The sequence below is a fragment of the Rutidosis leptorrhynchoides genome, chromosome 9 (assembly GCF_046630445.1).
Source record: "Rutidosis leptorrhynchoides isolate AG116_Rl617_1_P2 chromosome 9, CSIRO_AGI_Rlap_v1, whole genome shotgun sequence".
Taxonomy (NCBI): domain Eukaryota; kingdom Viridiplantae; phylum Streptophyta; class Magnoliopsida; order Asterales; family Asteraceae; genus Rutidosis; species Rutidosis leptorrhynchoides.
In genome coordinates, this window is record NC_092341.1 from 315,779,726 (window position 1) to 315,807,153 (window position 27,428).

The 27,428-nt window shown below is 33.9% G+C and overlaps 1 non-coding gene across 1 annotated transcript; it reads right to left on the reverse strand.

Moving 5' to 3' along the window:
* Positions 1–24,530: 24,530 nt before the first annotated feature.
* LOC139869753 (small nucleolar RNA R71) lies at positions 24,531–24,637 on the reverse strand. The gene has a single exon (XR_011766334.1). It is a non-coding gene; the product is annotated as a small nucleolar RNA R71 (small nucleolar RNA).
* Positions 24,638–27,428: the final 2,791 nt, after the last annotated feature.

Sequence of the window (27,428 nt, forward strand, 5' to 3'; positions counted from 1 at the left end):
GATCTGGTTTTTGTCCACAATAATTCATCGATCATAATTATAAAATGCTCGGCAAATTTAACCTTATGCCCGAAGTCAAATATTCCAACTAACTGGGGATTTGAACTGTAACATGGTCTTAATACTTTGTTTAATGAATACACCAGGTTATCGACTGTGTGTAATCCAAGGTTTTAATACTTTGTTAGCAATTACACCAATTACCCTTGAATGTAATCCACACCTGTTTTAATGAGTCCATTGACTATTAATCCATCCCCGTGTCCGGTCAAATGAACAATTATTAGTATTTATAGATATCCCGCCCATCGTGTCCGATCGAGCGTATGTGGTTATTTATATCTACATCAAATTGTAAATATCTATATTAATTTAATGCGGTATCATTTAGTTAATATAAATCCCATTAATAGCACATAGTCTAATTTCCACAAGTGTCGTTCTTTTGTCCAAACCCCAATTATGGTACAAAGCCCAATAACCCTATCTTTAATATTTAGCCCAACATCATAATTAATTTGGCTCAAATAAGCATAATAATAACTTAGTTACGAGACATTAATTTAAAAAGGAGAACATAACTTACATTGAGTATTTATCGCGTAGTGTTACACGGACAGAATTTCGACTTCAAAAACCCGTAAAATAACCTTTACATAACCCAAACTAATCTAATATAAAATTAACCTATACTATATATATATATATATATATATATATATATATATATATATATATATATATATATATATATTACAGAGTATTATTATTATTATGTATATATATATTTTTTTTAAAACTGCAGAAGCTCGTGGCCTTTTATAGGCATTTTGGAATCTGGCTGCTTCGCGAGTCGTGGAGTTTTTGGCCTTTAAACTCCACGAGTCGTGGAGTTTGATTTTTCAGCTCACAATTTTTTGGATCTTAGCTTGTCGACATAATTTATATATAAATATAAAATATAAATAATTAATATAATTATTTATATATTATATTATATTCTTGTGCATAGTAGACTTGTAATTTTTAGTCCGTTGCGTCGGGCGTTGATAGTTGACTCATGTCCCGGTTCGGGATTTTCAAACGTCCTTTCGTATAATTTAATATCTTGTACTTTGCGTTCCGCAACTTGTACTTTTGTCATTTTTAGACGTTTCTTATCAATAAATTGAACCACTTGGATTGTATCTTGTACATTTGAGCTTTTTGGTCATTTGCGTCTTCAAATCGTCATTTTCGCCTTTTGTCTTCGCACTTATTTAATATAAACGACTATAACTTAAAATAGGACAATTACAACTAAATAATTTACATGTTGGGAGGATATTGCTACTAAATATATGTTCATTTGGAGCACTATCAACTGCGATGCTTCGAAGCAAGGCTTTGGTTGCGTTCTAATGCAACGAGAAAAGGTTATTGCCTACACATCTAGGCAGTTGAAGAAACATGAAGAGAACTATACCACACATGAGCTTGAGTTAGGTGCCATGGTATTTGCATTAAAGATATGGAGACATTATATAACACCCCTGATTTTTTTTTAAGTCACAGCGGAAACCTGTTTATTAAATCTGATACATATATATAAAAGACACTTGTACTATATTTTATTTACATCATATCATTTATTTAAAGTCCATTACATATATTAAAAACTGGGTGTTACATTAAAACAGCGACACTAGTAACAAAAGACGCTACATCAGAGTTTTGACTTGTCAAACATATCTTCCAGCATCTCATCTTTACCCTGATATCTAACATACAACAGAACTTAACCTGCAAAGGGTGGAAATGTGGGGGGATTAGCATAACTGCTAAGTGAATAGAATCTATCTAACGTATCAAGTATAAGCATCAATCCCACAACCATATAAAAGTATGCTAACGTCCTAACAGCATACAAACAAAGACAATGACAATATGAGGATCGGCAGCGTGTACGAGCACACGACTCCTAGTTGATCGGGCTAGAGTCTACCGATAGTCCTCGCTACTTGATTCACAGTATAGTCATTCGGACACAGGGGATGCGTCATTCAAACTATACTCCACAATCATTAGCCTTTGGACCCAACCTCCCCAGGCTCGGTTAACCTCATACGGACTCTAACCTCCCTAGTCTTGGTTATGAGTCCCCAGCCTCCCCAGGCCCGGCTGGCGTCAAACACAGTGCACATAATATCACACAATATCATCAACATGTAATAATTCACTAACATGTTAACCATTATCTAAACATGGCAATCAGATATCTAATCATGGCAATCGGATATAACCACAGTCTAATAAAATAGAGTAAATGACAGTAGTGCGGCTTGCTACTCAAACTCTATCCTTAGATAGACCCACTCACCGATTGTCAGCTAAACTCGGTAGTCTAATGTCACCGAGTCTTCTCCTCATCTGTATCACCTGAGGACAAATAATGAACAAGTTAGTAAACCGCACCACATATACTAACTATATCTCTTATATATATATATACATATATATATATATATATATATATATATATATATATATATATATATATATATATATATATATATATAAGAGATATAAAAGTTATAATATCAAAGTACGTAATATTATAACGAACGAGTCAATGGTCAAAACGGGTGATCGCGCATATATACATATTTGCACATGTATATATATATATATATATATATATATATATATATATATATATACACACACACACACACACACACACGGACATTGCCAAGTCACACAAATGGGACAACTAGACACTAATGACCCATTTTTCCCGCTTTAACCCAAATAACCTGAAAAACGATTTTAAAATATCGAAATATGCATATACACTTGACACGACATTGTGGACGTATCAAAACCAACAAATACCCATTTTGACACAATATAGTCCAAGCGGGTCAAATGGGGTCAAACGGGCGAATAAATCAACACATGAAGCATAGCACAAGTGTACGGGTCATCGGGGTGCAACCACGCCAAGCCGATGCGCGCTACGGTGGGCGAAGCGCAGCAGAGCAGCAGCATAAAGGCTGCAAACAGCAGCTAACAGCAGCTCCAGCTGCAAAAATGCTGCAGAAACAGCCCGCACGCAGCAGCAAAAATAGTAGCAGCAGCTACGCTGCTGTCCCTCTCGGATTCACCCACAAAAATCGAGTTTCGAGCAGTTTTTTGGTCAAGAAACAAGTCCACGATCATACACACATATATATACAAGAATATATATACACATACACTTATATATGCACTTATATATACATATATATACACACTTATATATAAATATATAATACATACACTAAACATGGCCAAACGAGCGGGTCATGAGCCACACGGGCGACCAAACAACGCACATGAACCACAAAACAAAGGTACGGGCAAACGGGTGCACACCACGTAGGCGAATATCATCATGACAGGGCTGCTACAGCAGCAATCAGCAGAAAACAGCAGCAACAAGGCTGCACAGCAGCAAAAAAATAACGCAGCAGCAGCTACGCTGCCGAACCCTTCGATTTCACCCACTATTTTCATGTTTCGAGTAGTATTTTGACCAAGTTAAGGGTTCTCAAAGATGAACAAACATACAACAACAATAATCTAGCATTCCACAAGCAAAAGAACACATCAATTCAAGATTTAAGCACAAAATACAATATTTATCATTTTTGTCAAAAACACCAAATCATCAGGAACAAAACAAGAAATTGGAGATACAAACATGTAATTATTATTAATCTAACATATATCTAAGAAATAACAATACAAGAAGGAAGATTCAAGCAACAATTGCATTTTCTAACTTTTTATCAAAAACCCTATATTATCAAGAATCAAATACAAGATTAGTAGAAGACAAACCTGTTATGGATGTTAAAGAAGCAAGAAATCCGAATATGAGCTTGTAATTAATCATCATCTTCAACAAAAATCAAAGAACTAGGGTTTATGGTGTTGGGTTTCGAGGGGAACGAAGAGAGAGAAGAGGAAGACCAAGTTCTGGAACTAAAATAGAAACAAGGGGCGGTTTTAGTCTTTAAATGGGTATTAAATCCCATTCCTTATAAAATACGGGTATTTACCTGATTACTGAAACGCAACACACTTCGTTCGGTAGCTCAAACAAAGTCCAAAATTGATAAATAAAATATTTATGTGACCCTTGTCACAAAACGCACCTACTAGACTAATAATTAATTGAAAAAACTCAATTAATTAATTCATTAAAATGTTCTTTAAAATACGAAACAGACAAAAGGCCAAAAAGGTAAATTCTAACTAATATCGTCATCAGGATGTTATAAATCTACCCCCTTAAAGAGATTTCGTCCTCAGAATCTGGTCAATCAAGGTCAACAAAGGCCATGGGTACTACAAACCACCATAACGGGTACAACTAGACCTAAGTCATAACATGTCTTACGGTTATATGCCTTACAAAGCTCTATCCATTCTCGTAGGTTAAAAGCTAACTCACTGGTCCAAAGTCAAACACACCGTCTGCTAAGACTACCGCCAAACGGTCAAGACTCGTTATACGTTGATCTGCAAGTTTACTTACATTACACGATATCTGAATCGTTTCCCCACACTCTGGTATAGATTACAGTCTTCACCACCTGCAAAAGGAATTCAATGGTCAAATCCTACCGCTATCTAATAAATAACTGAACAAGTCTAATTTCGTCCGAATCCCAAACTTGATATGTCATCAATCTTATGAATTATCACAAAAATTCCACCTCAAGTCTAGGTGTTACACCCTAACCTCTCGAGTCACCACTAACGACCCACTACATTATATCTATCACTCATGATTTGGGGTTATTCTCGAGTCACGTTCATCGAATTTCCCAACTCAACTCAGTCTAAAATACTGATTAATGGCTATCATTTACCTTAGAACGCACAAACTTAGCTAATTTCATCACTACAATATCATTAAGTCAACTCGGATTACAATAAATTACCTAATTTTTGTAATTTAATACCTGTTTCAATCCTGATATTCAAGAATTTCGTCAAAATTCGCTCAATCGTGTCGATATTCACTCACTAATTCATTGACTAAATGGCATTCATGGTCCACTTATTCATTGTAAAACCGCTTACTAACACAGTTGCAAGTCAAATCTAATCACTAAATCACGAATCCCTAGTATAGAATAACCGTCATCCTATACCGGGAGTAATTGTCAACTGGTCTTTTCCCTCAAGTAACCTTAATTCATGCACCCAACATCGCTAAAGTTACATTATAAAGGTCACCACTCGGTTATGATTCCATCAGAATCCACAATTCAAAAATATCTAACCAATAACTTTCACAAAGTCTAGGTACATTACCTCTGTCGGTACCAAGTCAGCAAGGTCAACTTTCGGTCAAAATCCTCCAAAATTCAAAACAGACTATCAATCACTACATCTCCTACGACTCCTGAAACTACTGTATGATTTACCATGATGTATTTCCGTTGGCCAGGCGTAATACATCATCCCAAATCATACCTTCATTTCGGGTATTTCGGAGCAAGACCCTAATCAAATCTGTCAATCCATCACAGTCATATTTACTCTGATCACTGACAGTTATAAAATCCACTAATAACAAATATATTCTAAACTCAGGGTTTCTAAATTTGTTATCTGATTACAACTATCCTGGCACATTTTCACTATTCAAATTACCCAAGTAATCCTTCTTTCGCAACACACTAGTAAATTCTGACACTTCTCTCTAAGTCCTATATAGTTACAATACCCCCGATCATGGTATTATCAATTACATCGATTCGTCCTTAAGTAATACTAATCAAAAATTCACTCACAGTCGGACACTCACCCTAGTCTTATGGTCAACTCACATCCAAAATACTCACTCCTCGGTCTGGTCAAAGTCCGTCTCTATCTACTCAAGAAACCAATACAAGAGAACCACCTACATTTACACTCTAAGGACCACACACAAGGTCACGTCTGGCCAAAGAAAGAAAGATAGTTCCGTAGGACAACCGGGTCCTATACAACAAGTCCAGTCATACCAGGATACTACAGGTCCAATCACATCTACTGGTTCAGTCACTGTCTTCAAACATAAAGACTACACATCACAAAGCCACAAACTAAGGATCAAGTCTCTGGTCAAGTTGTAAGGGAACTACGGCCCTAAAACAGTCCATGTGGGCACTACGTGTGTCCCACCGGTTAATAGCCAACGATAAAGAAAAAGACTTCATACAAGTCTTAATTCCCACTAACAGATATTGCATAACAACATAAACTAAATCTGGACTAACAGGCCAATCGCATTCAAGATATCTATCCAATACCTATAGCATGACACTTATTAAAACAATACTAACACGTCAACAGGTTGCACGCATGACAAATAACCTGTCTCAATTAGCATGGCAACCTATTACTATAATTAAGCCACTATGCACTACTTAGCAGGAAACTAGTGTAAGGCCATCTAAACAGTTTCCATTATATCAAGCAACAAATGTCTAGCATACATTTCCACATTGACGACTTACTATATGCAACTACATATTACCAACTGTATTAATAAAAATTACAAAAATGTAATAAACACGTACCATGAGTCGAGTCGTCATATGTATCACCAGCCTCTGACACATTTAGTATGCTCCAACTGTATCCACTGTGGGTTTCCTTCCCTCTTGTCCGACCACAAGCGCAGAAGATTACCCAGCTGAAGAAATCTGTGCCCCAGACCCCGCCCCAGAACTCACTCTCTGATCTGTCGAATACTGAAACACTCCGTGTCCTATACATTGACAAATCCAATATATATACTACCTCTGTAAGAACCCAACTTGGTGTCTTGATCTGTCATATCACATCTCATAGATATCATCGATAGAATAAATCATATCCCAAGGTAGGGAAACATGTACCTATCACCCCCTACCTTTTTAAAAGAACCCGTACCGATCCGTCTTGATTCTTCTACTTGGTTAAGTCCACTAAACTTCCTAGATTACTGACTGATTTAACCTGGAATACCCAAGAGGTCAACTACTCAAAGTCTGTCTAGCGGAATCCTTTCCTTTATTATTAAAATTATTATTTTATTATTTTTTTTTACTGGTGATGAATGCTTATGTATCAGATAATGGTACTGTTGTCAAGCTATTACTGAGGTTGCATCATTAGTGACCGAGAAATATTACCCACCACGATTTCATCTAAACAGAAACTAAATACCCACCTGACTTTGACTAGACCGTCTGATCTGAAGGCACAATATCTGAGTCCACCTACACTTACTGCTCTAACTCATATTACCTGTCATGAACCTTCGGTAACTGTCCTTACAACCCTGACATCAGTTTCCGAAATTTGTACCTGATACACATCTGTACTCTGAAGCTCTGACTGTTCCAGGGGCGTTGGGGGTCATAGCGTTACCGTCACAATCAGCCATACATGTACTACACAACATCTCACACCAAAGCTTAGTATAACACTGGTTAGCAACTAACAACTAACGTCATTATACCTATCTCATTCACTTAACCCATCCTTCAAGATATGTTTGACTCGACAGGCGATTTGGGAACATGTCACTTCTGTGAACACGCTGCCAAATCCACGCTCTGATACCAACTTATAACACCCCTGATTTTTTTTAAGTCACAGCGGAAACCTGTTTATTAAATCTGATACATATATATAAAAGACACTTGTACTATATTTTATTTACATCATATCATTTATTTAAAGTCCATTACATATATATTAAAAACTGGGTGTTACATTAAAACAACGACACTAGTAACAAAAGACGCGACATCAGAGTTTCGACTTGTCAAACATATCTTCCAGCATCTCATCTTTACCCTGATATCTAACATACAACAGAACTTAACCTGCAAAGGGTGGAAATGTGGGGGGATTAGCACAACTGCTAAGTGAATAGAATCTATCTAACGGATCAAGTCTAAGCATCAATCCCACAACCATATAAAAGTATGCTAACATCCTAACAGCATACAAACAAAGACAACGGCAATATGAGGATCGACGGCTTGTACGAGCACACGACTCCTAGTTGATCGGGCTAGAGTCTACCGATAGTCCTCGCTACTCGATTCATAGTATAGTCATTCGAACGCAGGGGATGCGTCATTCAAACTATACTCCACAATCAGTAGCCTTTGGACCCAACATCCCCAGGATCGGTTGACCTCATACGGACTCTAACCTCCCTAGGCTTGGTTATGAGTCCCCAGCCTCCCCAGGCCCAGCTGGCGTCAAACACAGTGCACATAATATCACACAATATCATCAACATGTAATAATTCACTAACATAGTTGTAAGGTTTTCCCTGTTCGGGTTACCCGGGAAGGGCGAGTAATCCGACCCCATACTCTAGTGTACGCAGCCTATCAGGAATACTCCCTGGCTGTTTCCAACCCTTCCCTGGCCACCCCAAGAATTGAACCTGAGACCTCTTGTAAGGATCTCAGGGCCCCAACCACTTGGGCTACCTTGGGATGGTTTAATAATTCACTAACATGTTAACCATTATCTAAACATGGCAATCAGATATCTAATCATGGCAATCGGATATAACCACAGTCTAATAAAATAGAGTAAACGATAGTAGTGCGGCTTGCTACTCAAACTCTATCCTTAGATAGAGCCACTCATCGATTATCAGCTAAACTCGGTAGTCTAATGTCACCGAGTCTTCTCCTTGTCTGTATCACCTGAGGACAAATACTGAACAAGTTAGTAAACCACACCACATATACTAACTATATCTCTTTCTATATATATATATATATATATATATATATATATATATATATATATATATAAGTTATAATATCAAAGTACGTAATATTATAACGAACGAGTCAATGGTCAAAACAGATGATCGCGCATATATACATATTTGCACATGTATATATATATATATATATACACGCACATTGCCAAGTCACACAAATGGGATAACTAGACAGTAATGACCCATTTTTCCCGCTTTAACCCAAATAAGCTAAAAAACGATTTTAAAATATCGAAATATGCATATACACTTGACACGACATTGTGGACGTATCAAAACCAACAAATACCCATTTTGACACAATATAGTCCAAGCGGGTCAAATGGGGTCAAACGGGCGAATAAATCAACACATGAAGCATAGCACAAGTGTACGGGTCATCGGGGTGCAACCACGCCAAGCCGATGTGCGCTACGGTGGGCGAAGCGCAGTAGAGCAGCAGTATAAAGGCTGTAAACAGCAGCTAACAGCAACTCCAGCTGCAAAAATGCTGCAGAAACAGCCTGCGCGCAGCAGCAAAAATAGTAGCAGCAGCTACACTGCTGTCCCTCTCGGATCACCCACAAAAATCGAGTTTCGAGCAGTTTTTTGGTCAAGAAACAAGTCCACGATCATACACACATATATATACAAGAATATATATACACATACACTTATATATGCACTTATATATACATATATATACACACTTATATATAAATATATAATACATACACTAAACATGGCCAAACGAGCGGGTCATGAGCCACACGGGCGACCAAACAACGCACATGAACCACAAAACAAAGGTACAGGCAAACGGGTGCACACCACGTGGGCGAATATCATCATGACAGGTCTGCTACAGTAGCAATCAGCAGAAAACAGCAGCAGCAAGGCTGCACAGCAGCAAAAAAATAACGCAGCAGCAGCTACGCTGCCGAACCCTTCGATTTCACCCACTATTTTCATGTTTTGAGTAGTATTTTGACCAAGTTAAGGGTTCTCAAAGATGAACAAACATACAACAGCAATAATCTAGCATTCCACAAGCAAAAGAACACATCAATTCAAGATTTAAGCACAAAATACAATATTTATCATTTTTGTCAAGAACACCAAATCATTAGGAACAAAACAAGAAATTGGAGATACAAACATGTAATTATTATTAATCTATCATATATCTAACAAATAACAATACAAGAAGGAAGATTCAAGCACCAATTGCATTTTCTAACTTTTTATCAAAAACCCTATATTATCAAGAATCAAATACAAGATTAGTAGAAGACAAACCTGTTATGGATGTTAAGAAGCAAGAAATCCGAATATGAGCTTGTAATTAATCATCATCTTCAACAAAAATCAAAGAACTAGGGTTTATGGTGTTGGGGTTCGATGGGAACGAAGAGAGAGAAGAGGAAGACCAAGTTCTGGAACTAAAATAGAAACAAGGGGCGGTTTTAGTCTTTAAATGGGTATTAAATCCCATTCCTTATAAAACACGGGTATTTACCTGATTACTGAAACGCAACACACTTCGTTCGGTAGCTCAAACGAAGTCCAAAATTGATAAATAAAATATTTATGTGACCCTTGTCACAAAACACACCCACTAGACTAATAATTAATTGAAAAAACTCAATTAATTAATTCATTAAAATGTTCTTTAAAATACGAAATAGACAAAAGGCCAAAAAGGTAAATTCTAACTAATATCGTCATCAGGATGTTACACATTATCTGTATGGTACCCATTTTACGGTGTACACTGACCATAAAAGTCTTCGACACATCTTTGATCAATAATAGCTGAATATGAGGCAAAGTCGATGGCTCGAGACATTGAACGATTATCAATGTGAGCTGAAATATCATCCTGGCAAGGTGAATGTAGTTGCCGATGCCCTTAGTCGAAAAGATGATGTTAAACGTGTTCGTGCTCTAAACCTGAAGATCAAATCAAATCTTATCTTGCAAATCGGTGAAGCTCAATTGGAAGCTATTAAACCGACACTTATCGAAGGTGAAGGACCTATTGGTTTCGAGAACCAACTTCAAGTGAAAGCTAATGGTACACGATACTTTGGCAACAGAATTTGGGTTCCTCGCTTCGGTAATCTCCATGAACTAGTCTTGGATGAAGCACATAAGACTAGGTATTCTATTCATCCCGGTTTCAGTAAGATGTATCACGATGTGAAGCAATTCTACTGGTGGCCTAACATGAAAGCCGACATTTCTACTTATGTTAGTAAGTGTCTCACTTGTTTGAAAGTCAAGGCCGAACATCAAAAGCCTTCTGGTCTGTTGACACAACCCGATATTCCGCAGTGGAAGTGGGAATGTATCACTATGGACTTCATTACTAAGTTACCTAAGACCTCGAACGGTAACATTACTATTTGGGTCGTAGTTGATCGTCTTACTAAATTTGCGCATTTCATACCGATCAAGGAAACCGATAAGATGGAGAAATTATCACAGCTTTATATTAAAGAAACTGTCTCACGTCATGGTGTTCCTATCTCGATTATTTCTGATCGCGACAGTCGATTCGTTTCCAGATTTTGGAAAACTTTACAATCTGCTCTTGGAACTCAACTCGACATGAGTACAGCCTATCATCCACAAACTGATGGTCAAAGTGAACAAACTATTCAAACCATGGAAGATATGCTACGTGCTTGTGCAATCGATTTCGGCAAAGGTTGGGATAGACAACTACCTTTGGTTGAATTTTCTTACAACAACAGTTATCATTCGAGTATTAAAGTTGCACCTTTTGAAGCTTTATACTGACGGAAATGTAGATCCCCTTTGTGTTGGGACGAACTCGAGGACAGACACTTAACTGGTCCTGAAATCATTCACGAAACTACCTAAAAGATCGTACAAATTAAGTAACGATTAGAAACTGCCCGTAGCCGACAAAAGAGCTATGCCGATAAGAAACGAAAAGACATCGAATACCAAGTTGGAGATAAAGTCATGTTGAAAGTATCCCCTTGGAAAGGTGTTGTCCGCTTCGGTAAACGAAGTAAACTCAGTCCACGATACATTCAAAGAGTCGGTCCCGTGGCGTACCGATTAAAACTACCAACTGAACTTAGCCAAGTACATAATGTGTTTCATGTCTCAAATCTTAAATGGTGTCTTGCTGATGACACACTCGTTATTCCTTTGGATGATGTCCGCATTGATGAGCAAATGCACTTCGTTGAAGAACCTATAGAAATCATGGAAGGAGAGATCAAATAAACGTGTAAAAGCAACATACCTATCGTTAAAGTCCGTTGGAATTCGCGTAGAGGCCCCGAATATACCTGGGAACGCAAAGACCACATGAAACAGAACTATCCCTATCTCTTCTCAACTGCTGATGCAAACAAGGAATCTACCTAAAACTTCGGGACGAAGTTTTCAATAACGGGGAAGTACTATAACGACCCTCAATTTTTCCATTCTATATTTTTCCATATTAAATGGCCAACAATATAATTAAACTTAATAATTAAACTTTAATCGATAATGGTTAAGCGTTAAGAATTATAAAATATACTAATTAACTTTGTACATTAATTGACAAGTTAATAAAAATAATAAGTTAATTAACTTTCGTAAACAAATAAATATTGTGTACTTAAAATAATTAAACTGGGATAATTAAGGAATCATTTAAGCTAAATTAAAGTATAAGGATTTAAGTGAAAAAGTTAAACCCTAATCCCATTAAACCCTAGCCGATTTTGGAAGGGTAAAATTACCCTTTTGCCCCTAAAATTTTCGGCCCAAGCAACACTCTTTAACCCCCTCTTCAAGCTAACTTGTTCCCTAAGTAAATCTAACCCTAACCCTAATTCTAGAATTTTCCTATCCTCCCTATAAATAGAGACCTAACCAAAACCTTTTCATTGTACCAAATCACAACAACAATTTTCTCTCCCAAATCTCTCTCCCTAGTTTCGGCTCCCAAAACCGAAACCCTACACCACAACCATTGAAATCACCATCAATCTTCATGGTGATCTTCAAGTGTTCTTCGCGTTCTTCGTGTTCTTCAAGAATCTTCGAGGTGTTCTTCGAATCTTTAAAGGCTTTGATCTTTAATCTTCATCGTGTTCATCTTTTCTTTGTTAGTCGTCTTCGAATCTTCAAAGGTATAACATCAACCCTAACTTATTTACATAAACTTTGAGTTTTGTTTAATTCATGTTCATGTTATAAACTTATTCATAAACATATACATAAACACACCTAGATCTATACATGAAATATATATATATATATATATATATATATATATATATATATATATATATATATATATATATATATATATGTATGTATATATGTATGTCGACTAGAAAAAAAAGGAAAAGGAAAGTTTGATCTTCAAAACCCTAGATAACAATTAGGAGATTTGTTTGTGTTAATTAAGGAAACAAAATAAACCTACATATATACATATACATATCGATACATATTTATATACATGTAAAAAAAATATTTATATATATATATATATATATATATATATATATATATATATATATATATACACGAGTTTCATATATATCTTCTATATTACTAATGGGAGGTGATCCGTACACCACCTCTATTTTGCCATACACCACTAAATAAATTTTTTGAACATTTTTACCCTTCCTTTTGTTCACCACCAACTCTCCTTAACCTCTCAAAGGAAGGGTAAAAATGTCTAAATAATTGTTTTGGTGGTGTATGGCAAAAACAAGGTGGTGTACGGATCAACTCCCATTACTAATCCAGTAAGTTAAATCCACGTGGCATCTCCAGATTCATTCTCACCAAATCTTTTTTCTCAGAATTTTGAATTAAAAAACTCAATAATTATGCAGCTGTGACGCGTGTCCCTCTTTATTCCATAACTGTACCATCTCCTCATTTAACGTCATCTGTATCCTCTACATCCTATTCTCTCTCTCTTCAAAAATAAAAAAACCATAAGATTGATATTTCTCATCCATATCATCACGTTTTAATTCAGTTAACCCAAAACCAAAATCAGCAGCTATACAAACTATACTCTGTAAACAAATTGAAAAAATGAATGCGATCTCCAAGAAGTGGCTGTTTCAGTGGTCGTAGCGGTGACGATTAGGTTTGCTGGCATAACGTAGAATGATATTCCCTCAAATCGTATATGACTCTGCAAAATTGACTCAGCTTTCTTTTGTGTTGGATATTCATGCTCAATGTAAAGCGACCTAATTCTTCATTCATCTCTGTACAATCGATTTTGGGAATTAGTGGTTTGTAAAATCAATCGCTATTCTCATAGATATGGGTTTTTCAGAATCATCTTAGCAGTCAATCGAATATGGGTTTTAATGGATGCTGTGAGGTGTTGATGTTTTTTTTCCGATGTGCTATTCACTATCGATAGGTATTAATTTTTTTTTATGTTCTAATCGATTACTATAGCTTAATGATTATGTGAATATTGTATTTTTAGTGTGTATCTAATCAGATATCTATCTGAATTATTAACACTGAAATTGAATTGTACTATCAATTCTAAAGGAATGAGGAATAAACATGATCATCGATAGGCTCAAAGATGCAACTAAAGTTTGGTCTGTTAGCTTTGGTACTGGTGGTGCTTCTGGAATTGGTATATCTTTCTTTAATTTCAAATCCTTCAATATTGTTATTTAGAGTAATTCCTAACTTAGATTGGATATTTGTTTACTTGGGTTGATTATGTAATAAAGTTGAGGTTTTTTTTTTTAACACAATTGTAGTTGAGAGATATACAATAGCTCAGGGTTAACTATTTTTTCGAGATTGAAATAAATTCGAATTTGAAGCAGAACTTAAAATCTGAGTTAAAATTATGGGAAATGACAGCTATCAAATATAAATTTAACGTGAGATCTGTTATCATGATTGCCTTTATATGTTTTGTTGTTTAGGGTGATAACTTTATTTTACATGGAGGACAAGACAATAATGAAATAATGACAATGAGGTGAACTACTTACATTTACATGATGCACACCTTCTATCTATTAAAAGCTACAAAGAAATGTAGTAAACAATCAATAATAGATTCACATTAGACATAAATTTGGTTATTTTTACATCTGGTTATTTCAGTTTTGACAACGATATTTTTGTTTCATGGCTTATTTGACTCCCTTTCATGCAATCATTGATGTTGAATAACATTTAAGCTTTTGTGATCGTATTTTAACTTTTCAAATTTTGTAGTCTAATGTCTGTATCACCTTAAGTGCTTATCAAAATTGGATTCTGCTATGTATAATGTCTACTTAGGTTTTAGTCAACTATGGTTACAAGTTAACATACTATAAATACTATAAATGTGGTAGTAATAAACTGAGAATAATCGTTCTCATTCGATTTGAGTTTCCGAGTAAACTTAATGTTTGACATCATTTTCATTATGACACCAATGACCTGTATTTATTATTTTCCCTCTTCTTAAGAACTACACTTCACTGATTCTATAGTGCCAATTTGTACCCATTCTGACTATAACACATATCATGATTAGCTTTTTTTTTCTTTTGCAGCAAAAGAGAGTAAACTAATGACGCTGCAGATTCTACTGGCGGTGAAGCAGGCATTAAACAACCACAAAGTGATGGAGCATAACATGGTTGATGGGTCGAATTGGGTTATGTTTGATAGACGGATACAATATTTACGAAATTAAAATGGGTCACTTTGAATGGTTTATCAAGTTGAAATTTTCATAAAGTGTGATCCAACGCATAAATAAATTAAGTTTACTCTATTCTTGATGGTCACCTAAAAATTCATGTAATATGTAAAATACGGGATGTTAAGGTAACTGATTTTGGTGATGTTAAGGTAACTGATTTTGGTGATGCAAGAGTAAAGGCTCAGACTGGTGTTATGACAACATAAGCTAGAACATACCAGTTAACAAAACCTAAGGTATGTCTTCTATAGTGAGCTTTCTTAATATACTTATTTTTAAAATTTACATGTGTTACTACTGTCTAACCATAAACACTTGGTTAGTACATCAAAAGATATAGTTAAAGTGATGCTCTACTAAAGGGTTTTTTTTGTTTACATTTATTTGAATATGGATATGAATTATCGTAAAGATATTAAACAACATCTCAGCTCGTGAGTGATGTAGTAGGCTTAATCTCAGTCCGGTGTCGACTCTATTATTAAATATCACATATTTGTGTATTACATAGGTAGAGATTTAAATTGATTCCTATATAGAAGTAACAAATATAGTATTTGTTATGATTGTATATACAATACATTATACACTCTACACACGCTTTTGGTTAAAATCTCAGTATCCATGAAGAACATCATTGTCGTTTCATGGTTTACAGCATCTCATTTTAACAAACCTTTTTTTTTTTTTTTTACTTTTACTTTTTTTTTACTTCTTTACCATTTGAGTTCCTCATATACCTAATCATCAAATGAGCTTCAAGTTGAGCTTCAAGTTGTATTTAAATGGAATCTAATTGTACATTGAGTTTTTAGTTCTATCTTATTTTGTGTCCATTTACCGCATACATGGCCGGAATCTTGAATTGTGATATTTTTTTTATGTTTCTTTTGTATTATGTAGGAACATCATGGTGTTTGTACCTTATCCATGCTAAGGTCATTCGTTCACATTCTATCAGTATCCAAAGTATCTAATTGAGGTATCTTCTACTTTGAAATCTACTACACATTTTATAATCACTTACTGTCCCTCTTATTGACAAAAATTTGTTAATAGTTTTTTAAGCACACGGTACACTGCAGTAGTTTGCACCATAAGCACATCCCAACAGTCATACACCTATCTCATTTGGATATTACACCTATCTCATTTGGATATTAAAACTTGAATGCTAGGAAGTAATATGATACAAAGTAGTATTTTGAGAATCAAGTTATGTTGCCCTATGATTCTTTTTGAGGTTTATTATATGTAGGCCAATGGTACATAACATGTTTTACTCATTCAAAGAATGTGGATAAAACTGCAATTTGTAATCTTGAACTCGACTATGCAAAGGTTGAGCAGTTCATGGAGTCTATTGAAAATAACTACTGTTTTGATTTTATCATGGACTCATGGCTATGACTTCGTATTATGCGTGGCAAACGGGTCAGGTTGGGTCGGTTTGGGTAACGGGTCAAAATGATTTTGGGTTGAAATGGGCCATAGGTCAAACGGGTCAATTTTTTAAACTGGTCAAAATGGGTAAGGTTGGGTCGGCTTGGGTAACGGGTCGAAACGGGTCACAGGTCAGGTGGGTCAAATGGGTCAAATTAGTTACATCGCTTTTTTTTACATTTATTACATTATTTTAGTTATTATTATTTATTATTTATTATAAATACATAAGAACTATTTTAGTTATCATATTTGCTTTTTGTTCATTTAAGGGTTTGTCTATTCCGACCCATTCATTAGCAAGATGGCTGAAAGCAGGTATGTTTTAATGTTTATAATTTTCATGTTTTTTTTAATTTAATTTTAATCAATATTTATACATCAAATAAAATTAAATAATTAACGTTGGGCAGAAACATGCTAGACAATTCGACATTTTGATCCATTTAGAATTTTACCCGTTAGACCCATTGAGGAAAAGTTGAACCCTTATCGACCCAGTAAGTGTCTGCACAATTATGGTTCGAAATGTTTGTATTTTGGTATGAGTTCTGTAACACGAAATAGGGGATTTGGGTTGAAATTGTTTGTATTTTTGTATAGGTTGAAATTGTATTTTTGTATTGGTTGCAGCGAATGCAGTTTTAGTTTTCCTTAAAAAGGGACAACAGAATACGTTTTAGATTGAACTAGAGTTCAATATTATTTGTATTAAAATATTTTGCGTTAAGGGGCTTTATTATTTTATGAAATAAATCACCATGGTTGTAAAATCTAAGTCAAAATTTTCATGTTTTCGAAGTAAAGTGTGATTTTTTGGGATTTTTGTATCCATAAAGGTTTTCTTGCAAGCTAAAGTTAGCACCTTTATTAGTCTTTTGTGAAATGTAGATTGAAAATAAATTTGAAGAGATTATTTATTAACTTTAAGCTTCTCTTTATCTTTTTTAATTTACAGTCAAATGGTGCTACTAATGGTTATACCTTTTCAAAAAGTTCTAACAATCGACGCTTAAGGTTATACCTTTTGAGGATGAAAAGTTATAACGGGTCAAATGTTTTTGGGTTGAAATGGGACATTTGTCAAACCGCTCAGATTTTTGAACGGTCCTAAAGCTATAGGTTGGGGAATGGTTCGAAACGACTAAGGCTAATGGGACAAACAATTTATTTTTAGTTATTATTGCTAATATATCATTAGAGTACACATTATATATCATTATTTATCATTTATATTTATTATGCATCACTATATTTATTATAGTTAGTCAATTTATATTTACTCAAGGTGGTGGTGTTATATGAAGGTTACAACAACAACAACAACAAAACCCAATACCACAATGAGTGGTGTATGGGGGAGGTGAGATGTAGACAATCCTTCCCCTATTCGAGAATAGAAACAAGTCCTTTCTCTACCCAGAAAGTAGAGAAAGTCATCCCTCTCTCTATTCGACGAATAAAGAGATTGCTTCCGAGTGGACCTCCGGCCAGTGAGTAAAGTTATATGAAGGTTATTTGAGTTAATTCGGAACCCAAAGAGTAGATGATGATTTATAGTCTATCGGTGTATCACAAGTGGTTCGTAAAGACGAAGACGGAATACAAGGTAGAAATTTAACATCTAAAAAATGTTATCTACTTTTAGGATTTAGGAAAGAATCGTGCAGCCACATTGTATGAACTGTGAACTATTGCATTATGTATCCGTTTTTAGTCTTTGTATTTGCTTGTCCATTTATGATAAGAATTATAAGCAATCATTTAATTAGAACATGGTGTTAGCTGTTTTCCTTTATTATATTAAAGTATCACCTTTTTGGATTATGGCTATTTTTGTTACCTATGCTATAATTTTAATGAATATATACAGTATTACTACATGTTACCGAGTGGATGTATTAATGAATATATTATTAATGAATATATACAATATTACTACATGTTAAAATTGATCCATTTATAAGCAACTGAGTTTTGGTTTCCACCTCTAATTAATCAATATTTGCTCCCAAATGCAGGTTTATCTATTAAAGCCTGGTAGCTCCACTCAAAAATACTTTGAGAAATTGGTCAACCTTTTAGAACAGTTTTTATTCTAGATTATGTTATTTTCATTTTTATGAGTTGTGTTGTTAAGATGTGTATCGCTTACATGTTTACTTTCTGCAGATATTACCTCTAACAATTTTGACTGGTGAATACTGAATATGTAGGGCATAAAGTGCTTACATACATTGTTACACCCGGAGACATGTTCTGCTAAGTGTGAGCATTCTTTCTTGAACGTATGTTCTCTTTTACTACTTTATTGATAATATGATAATTTCAATTTGTGCCATATAGAAGAGTACTTTGTATAATAGTTAAATTATACAGCATAGGGTTAGTGATAGTAGGGTAAGAACAAATGTTTGTATGCTTTCATTTAAGAAATATCTTGCTAACATTTTTATAATTGATTTGTCAAGTGTTCACTTTTGTTGTTATTTTCAAGTGATTTAATGTTTTTTAGTTGGATTGTTTCAAAGTAATATATGTTTTGTGAAATATGGTTCTTCAACTAATGTATTTGATGATGCATTTTACTTACATATTAATAGTTGTTTTTATCTCTGTGTTTCTGACATTTTATTGTTTGAAAATAAGGAATTTTGATTTGAAGATTGTTGACGTAAATTTGTTTCAATTCACATATACCACTCAAAGCAAATTCATCTAGAAGATATGGCGTAAATTTATTTGTGAATTCATTTTGTTCGCGTTGCACGTGAATACTTGAGCATTTCACCCACAACAATACTTGTGATATTATTTTTTCTCATATCGTTAATTGATATAACATTTTACGATTCAAGTTTGTTTCTTGAAGAGTCCCCGTGCAACACACGGGCTCATAAATCTAGTATATATACTAAACCCTAATTACACCTAAACTATACTACTTTAATTAAAACCCTAAACCTAACCCTAATTTATTAAAACCTTAATTAATTATTAAACCCTAGACATTAATTAAACCCTAGTTATTAATTACTAAACCATAATCATTAATTACTACTCTAATTAATTAAACCTAATTAATTAATGAAACCCTAATATTACTTATAATATTATTTAACACTTACACTTATACTATTATTAACACATTACTATACTACCTATATTATAACACATAAAAGCATTTTGGGATATATATTAGATATATATAGATCTTCGAACTTTCTTGACAAATGGTTTCTACGAAACTCAAGGCGGAAGGGTTTGGATTTTCCGATTTAAAGGATCATGTAGCTCAAGCTCCTAGACCTGAAATGGCCATTCGAAGGGAAAGGGATGATTGGAAGTATATCTAATATGGCAAGTATCCTAAAATGAAAACACTTTTAAAATAGAAACTTTCTAATTATAAACTTACTAAAATGGGAAACTTACTAAAAATAGAAATTTTCTAAAAATAGAAACTTTCTAAAAATGGAAACTTTCTAAAAGTAGAAACTTACTAAGAATGGAAACTTAGTAAAACAAACTATACTTAAACACTTACATACTTAAACTTAAACTTGGGCAAAACACTTACTACTCTTAAATGTCAATAGGTTGACTTTTCTGCTCACTCATCCAACTTTCTATTCCGAGGAATAACTAGCTCATCTCTCTACTTACTAAGGTGAATTCATAGCCCCACTCTTTATTGCAAGCAAACTTATTTACTTTTATTGGGGTGAGACACATGTGATAATGTTAAAAAGGAACATATATTTAGTATCAATATCCTTCCAATATGTAAAGCTTTTAGTTACTATTGTTCTATTTTTATGTAATAATCGTTTAAATAAATAAGTGCGAAGACAAAAGAAGAAAACGACGATTTGAAGACGCAAATGACCAAAAAGCTCAAATGTACAAGATATAATTCAAGTGGTTCAATTTATTGATAAGAAACGCCTAAAAATTACAAGAGTACAAGCCGCAAAAAGCAAAGTACAAGATATTAAATTGTACGAAAAGGCGTTCGAAAATCCGGAACCGAGACATGAACCAACTTTCAGCGCGCGACGCAACGGACCAAAAATTACAAGTCAACTATGCACAAGAATATAATATAATATATCATTAATTATATATATTATTTTATATTATAATTATACGCAGCCCACGTTTTGGATTTGATCAATGAGCTGAAATCCAGACCTCCGCACTCGCGGAGCTGTGAAGCACAAAAGCTCTGCACTCGCGGAGCTGTACAGTGAAACGTAGGCCTATAAAAGGCCGCATATTCTGATCGATTTCAACATCCCTTTTCTATCAATCTCTCTATATGTATTTATATTTATATTTATAATTATAATTATAATTTAATTTAAGTTAATAATAATAAGGTTATTGTAAGAATGTTTTACGAGTTTTAAGTCGGAACTCTATCCGTGTAACGCTACGCGATTAATCACCACTGTAAGCTATGTTCTTCCTTTTTAAATTAATGTCTCGTAACTAAGTTATTATTATGCTTATTTGAGCCGAAGTAATCGTGATGTTAGACTAAATATTAAAGACGGGGTTATTGAATTTTGTACCATAATTTGGGTTTGGACAAAAGACCGACACTTGTGGACATTGGACTATGGACTATTAATAGATGGGGGTATTGTCTAATAACGAATGACAACTCGTTGGAATCTGTCGAACCTATTTTCAATTTAGTTAATCTAATAATTATTAAATGATTATGAATGTTCTATTTAGTGACGTTTATACGACATCTGTTACAATCATTTAATTAATTATTCAGGTTGGGTAATTGATTATTCAAAATGATCAAGTGGGTAAATTAATATTCATATCTCATTAAAACAGGGGTGGATTACATTCAAGGGTAATTGGTGTAATTGTTAACAAAGTATTAAAACCTTGGATTATACGCAGTCGATAACCTGGTGTAATCATTAAACAAAGTATTAAAATCATGTTACAGTTCGAATCCCTAATTAGTTGGAATATTTGACTTCCGGAATAAGGTTAATTTGACGAGCATTTTATAATTATGACCGATGGACTATTATGGACAAAAACTAGATAGGTATCAAATAAATCCAGGACAAAGGACAATTAACCCAAAGTAATAAATTAAAATCAAAACGTCAAACATCATGATTACGGAAGTTTAAATAAGCATAATTCTTTTATCGTATTTCTCATCGTACTTTTAATTACTGTCATTTTATTATTCGCAATTTTATATATCGTCATTGTTATTTATTTTACGCATTTTAATTATCGTCATTTATCTTTACGCTTTATTTAAAATCGACAAACCGGTCACTAAACGGTAAAAACCCCCTTTTATAATAATAATAATACTACTTTTATATATTTTTTAAACTATATTTGTATATATATATATATATATATATATATATATATATATATATATATATTTATACAAATATAGTTTAAAATATATATAGCGTTAAACTTAGCTAGCTCCCTGTGGAACGAACCGGACTTACTAAAAATTACACTACTCTACGATTAGGTACACTGCATATAAGTGTTGTAGCAAGGTTTAGGTATATCCATTCTATAAAGAAATAAATAACTTGTGTAAAATTGTAGCGTATTTAATAGTAAAAAATAATAATATTTTGTACCCCTTCGCTCACACATCAAGTTTTTGGCGCCGCTGCCGGGGAGTGGTAAAACGCTATATTTTTAAAAAAATATATTAAAATAATAATAATAATAATAATAATAATATAAAAAAGAAAAAATATATATATTTTTAAGAGTTTGTTTAATATATATAAAATTAAAAAATATTTTTAGTTTTATTTCTAATTTTTAAAATATAAGTTTATTTTATTTATAAAAAAAATAAAACTGAACCTGCACGAATTTGGCTTGCACGAAATCTGAATCTGCAAACTCCGCAGTCGCGGAGACTTTTGGGCATCAAGCATCCGCACTCGCGGAGCTGTCTGACACCTGCAACCTTGTACGCATTAATTGCTGATTAGGGTTTTAATAATTTAATTAACTATTATTAACCTAATTAGGTTTTGATTTATTTAATTAGTATTTAGTATTTAGTTTTAATTTATAATTAGTAATATTAAGTTTTAATATTATTATTAATTATATAAATTAATACTTTTATAAAATAATAATATAAAAATAATATTTTTATAAAAATGAGTAATTTTATCATTTTTTTGTTTTTTTTTATAAATTTTATATTTTTATCGTTTATTCGTAATTTGTATATTTTTCGTTCGTAATTAGTTTAAAGATTAGTTTCTGCCGTAGTTAATTTATATTTCTAGATTCTTAGGATTTGTCGTAAAATCCCTTAAGTGCTTTTTCTTTATATTAAGATTTAGGCGCTTTAGAATTTTATGACGTCGCTTATCGCTTTAATATTTAATAGATTTTAGTGCCTTTTAAGTAATTGCCGTTTTCCGTTTAGAATTCCTTTAAGCTTTAATATCTTTAGACGCAAGTTTTAATATTTTGTTTTTAGACTTTTAAGATTCGACGCTCTACTTTCTTATTTTTATTTTTCGACTTTTTATTTTTCGACGTTTTTCGACGCACTCTTTTTCTTTCTCATTTCTACGCTCTAGTTTTTAGGACATAGATTTTTATTTCAAAAATTCGACGAAAAATTATTTTAAGCGGTTAAATTGATAGACATCCAAATTTTCTGGTTCGTAGTAATAGTTGGATTTGTTAGTGGCGAGTTGTGGGCTTCCAATTTAAAGGGTCCTGGCTACCTGCTGCATCTATTGGCTATTCGAAACGTGGGCAAAATCAGAAAAGTCTATTAATTTGATAACTTATATAATTTTTTTTATAACTAGTAGGATATTCAGTGAATGCACCGAGCAAAACGTTCACCACCTTTCATACATTCACCACCTGTAACTCGATCAAGACATCTAGCCAATATTATCGCCGTTGATTTTTCTTTAGAATCATTATCAAGTCGACCAAGTATTCCAATTCAAATTTTCGATAATCGATTTTTTGAACCCGAATTCACAATTGAGAACCCGAAGGATATTCAAGGACAATTCCAAGATTCTGAACCAATAATCATTCCTCCTGAACCACAAATCGTTAAATCAGAATCTTCTAGTGATTCGTATTCAACAATTTCAAATATGGAAATAACGGAACCTCTAAGTATGGAAGACCGAATGAGAGCCACACGCACGGGCCAAGGTCACGTCATTATTAAGCCAGACATTAATGCGCCAGATTATGAAATCAAAGGACAAATCCTACACATGGTAACTAATCAGTGCCAATATAGTGGTACGCCGAAAGAAGATCCAAACGAACATCTTCAAACCTTTAATAGGATCTGTATTCTATTCAAAATCAGAGAAGTTGAGAATGAACAGATCTATCTCATGTTGTTTCCCTGGACTTTAAAGGGAGAAGCCAAAGATTTGTTAGAATCGTTACCTGAAGGGGCGATTGACACATGGGATGTTTTAGTTGAGAAATTTTTTAAAAGATTCTTTCTGGCATTTAAAGCCGTGAGACTTCAAGGAGAAATTGTTACGTTCACGCAAAAGTCAAATGAAACATTATATGAGGCGTGGACAAGATTCGAAAAGTTGTTGAGAGGATGTCCTCAGCACGGTTTAGACACTTATCAAATAGTACAAATATTCTACCAAGGTGTCGACGTTGCTACACGAAAAGTCATCGACACAGCAGCTGGTGGTTCCATTATGAAGAAAAACCGCGACCGAAGCTCACAAAATCATTGATAACACAGCCTCCCACTCGCATGAGTGGCATCAGGAAAAAGATATTTTTCGTTCATCTAAAGTGGCTAGAGCCGATTCCAGCCATGACTTTGATTCTGTTTTCGCAAAAATAGATGCTTTCGAGAGACGAATGGAAAAGATGAATAAAGATATTCACGCAATACGAATCAGTTGTGAGCAATTCGGTGGACCACACTTAACGAAAGATTATCACAATGAACAAACGATGGAACAACGTGAGAATGTTTCCTACATGAACCAAAGGCCGGGAAATAATTATCAACCGCCAAGGCTAAACTTCAATCGAAATCAAAACATTCTTTACAATCCAAATGGACCCAACAATAACTCGTACAACCAACAAGGTCCGAATAACCAATCATCTCAAAACAACACTTTCAATCAACAAAGACCTAGTTTGTATAAACCACCACAACAAACCAAAGAGAAAAAGTCAAATCTAGAAGAAATGATGGCAAAGCTAATGGAATCTCAAACACAATTTATTACATCTCAAACCCAAACAAATGAGAGGTTTGATCAGTCATTAAGAACTCAACAAGCTTGCATTTTGAATCTAGAAAAACACGTAGGTACTCTTGCTAGCATGATGAGTGAGAGGGAACAAGGAAAGCTACCGAGTAATACTGAAGTAAATCCTCGAAATGAGAATGTTAATATGGTGTCAACAAATTCTGAAAAACCAGCATCAGAAGATGGGAAGGTTTTAGATGTGAGTAACAATGAAGAAGTTACAACACCACCACCACCTGAATATGTAAATCCAGTGGTGGCACCATACAGACCACCCATCCCGTTTCTAAGAAAAGGAGTTGAGTATGAGCAAGTGATAGGTAATAAAGTTTGTGATACCTCTGGAAAGAAGAAGAAGAATAAGAAAGTGCAAGAAACAAAAACCGTAAAAGTAAACCCGGTGAAGACAGTTTCACCAAAACCTCCACCAAGGTTGGGTGATCCGGGTGAATTTATTGTTCCTTGTCTACTTAGTGATTGTGCCATGTATGATGCACTAGCAGATTTAGGTGCGAGTGTGAGTGTTATGCCTCTTTCATTATATAAGAGATTAGGAGTAGGTGAGTTAAGTCCAGCAGAGATGAGTGTTTGACTCTTTGATCAATCCATTAGGCACCCAGTTGGAATTGCTGACAACCTACCCGTTCAAGTGGGTAATTTAACCTTTTTAGTCGAATTTATTGTCATTGACATAGAAGAGGACTCAAACGTTCCTCTAATTTTAGGACGACCATTCTTAGCGTCCACCGAGGCGTTCATTAATGTAAGAGAGGGTAGAATGACACTTAGTGATGGTGAAAAATCGATCACCTTTGTGAGTCAAAATTCTAAATCTCCACCAACCAAAATCGTTGAACCAAAAACGATTGGTAAAAACCATATTGTTTTACCAACTCCAACGGTAGTACTTAACAATAATAAAACACATAAGTGTGGGGAAGATGAAGTAACACCTAATGATGACCTGATAACAAAAAACCCCATTGTTGATACAAAATTAAATGACCCCGTTATTAACAGTTCAATGAAGAAACTTATTAAACGGATTTGCGATGCTAGAACCAAGGGGAACTTTAAGTTATGTAGCCGGTTAGTATCCAATCTATCGCCTAAAGAAAAGGCAAAACTAGTTGAATTTGTGGATATTACACAGGAATCCGACCAATGGCTTAAAGCAAAAGTCACAAATATGCAAGTTGATTATGGTCCAAGAGAAATTGACAATGAAGTTAATCACAATTTCGACACCACAGCTACCTAAGAGTGGGGAGATTCAAATGTTCTAAAAATAAAATACTGTCTAGAGTTAGTTGTTCTGTTCTCGTGTAGTTCCGAGAATGGAATCCGATTGGTCTTTTCCGCTAGCAGACACTAAAGAACTAGTTTTCTCCCTCCATTCTAAATTTTTTTTTTTTTTGTTTTGTAGGTTTGTATGAAATTAATACGCTTTTTAAATTTAAGTTTTGTGTGAATTTAAAAACAAAATTTACTTTATTTCTTTAAGTTTAAAAAATGATTTCTAAAATTCGTCGTAAATTAAAGACTAGATCATAGAATCGAAATTGCTTTACCCGAGGGCGGGGCAAAAAATTTTGTTATCATTATTTTCAATTTTATTGATCTAAAGTATACCAAAAAAATTAAAAAACCCAAAAATCTTTGCTTTTAAAACAATCGCTTTAAAAACGACAAATTTTAAATTTTGTCGAGGGACGAACTAGGTAAGCATACCGAAACTACATAAAGTAAAAGGAAACAAAATTTTAAAAAATTATTCATTTAAATTGTTTTAATAAATAAAGGTTTTATAAATATATATATATATATTATATATGTTTGTAGTTTATCTTATGTACAAAATGAAATGTCCCGTTCTTATTGATTAAAAACGTTCCATATTAATTGATTTCGTTGCGAGGTTTTGACCTCTATATGAGACGTTTTTCAAAGACTGCATTCATTTTTAAAACAAACCATAACCTTTATTTCATAAATAAAGGTTTAAAAAGCTTTACGTAGATTATCAAATAATGATAATCTAAAATATCCTGTTTACACACGACCATTACATAATGGTTTACAATACAAATATGTTACATCGAAATCAGTTTCTTGAATGCGGTTTTTACA